The sequence below is a fragment of the Wasmannia auropunctata genome, unplaced genomic scaffold (assembly GCF_000956235.1).
Source record: "Wasmannia auropunctata unplaced genomic scaffold, wasmannia.A_1.0 LD336076.1, whole genome shotgun sequence".
Classification (NCBI taxonomy): Eukaryota; Metazoa; Arthropoda; class Insecta; order Hymenoptera; family Formicidae; genus Wasmannia; species Wasmannia auropunctata.
The window spans coordinates 1,372,329-1,373,523 of record NW_012026814.1 but is presented as its reverse complement, the minus strand read 5'-3'; positions in this window follow the sequence as shown (position 1 = coordinate 1,373,523).

The window sequence follows — 1,195 nt, the reverse complement described above, 5'->3', positions numbered from 1 at the left end:
AAAGTAGTGGCGCCTGCGGCACCTAGCGGCGGCGCCGCGCACTACTCTCGTCACGTGGCGGGCGCGCGGGCCAGGCGCGCATGCCGTACGCGCACCGCCACACTAATGATGTATCCAAATTGACTTGCACTAGTGGCAATAATTTTAATCTCCCAGGGCATCCTTTTTTACACTTCGATATTTTCTTGAATGATGCATATTTCTGAAACAAATTTTTACACAAAAAATCAATTGGTACTTTACAATTAATAAGAACACAATTATTTGGCAACATTTTGCTTGGAAATATTTCTTTTAAAATCTTTGCACGAAGTATATAAGATGAATTTCTTGTGCCATGAGATGCTATTTCATTTATTAATTCAAAAAATTTATAATCTGTTTCATTATATATAAGATCTTTAATTGTGTTCTTATCAAAATAAGCAGCAATAAATAATTGCATATACTGTCAAATACACATGTATTTGTTAATGTATGTTTTTTTTTTCAAATCTAATTGATTTTAAAGATATTTTGCTTCCATTTTTTATTATTGGTATCTTATGTATATCAGTATTAGTATCAAATAAAAATTCTGTTCGTATACTATCTTTTTGCAGATATTTTCCTTTCAGTTCTTTAGATTGTATGTCTGCTGTAGCCAAACCTCGCAAATCTTCAACTTCTTTCATTGTCATTATGTCTTTAATATTATCAATATTGTAGCAATCCATGCATATCCGCTTCTGTCCATATCCTTTTTCTCCATGTGGCAAAGAACATCTAGAGCATGTACAAATTTTTTGCACACAAAACATATTCACCAGTCGGTTAATGTCCATTTTTACAAGCTGGATATTTTTTCTCGTTTCTTACTTTGACTATTTCATTATCATCTTTATTTGGACTTTCTCTGACAATCACATTATCTTTATTTGGATGAATATTTTCTTTTACTCTTGTATCTCCTAAATTTTGAGTATTTGTGTTTGTTATTTTTAAGCGACCGCTCATGAAAATGTGCTTTGTCACAAATTCATCTGCACGCATGGGGGTTAGTAGGTATACTAGGGGGATTCTACATCAAATGTAGGTCAAGGTCAAGGGTGGGGGGAATGTAGGTCAAGGAGGAAGGATGGGGAGAATGTAGGTCAAGGAGGAAGGGTAGGGGAATGTAGGTCAAGGGGGGATTAATTAATTAATTAAACAATAA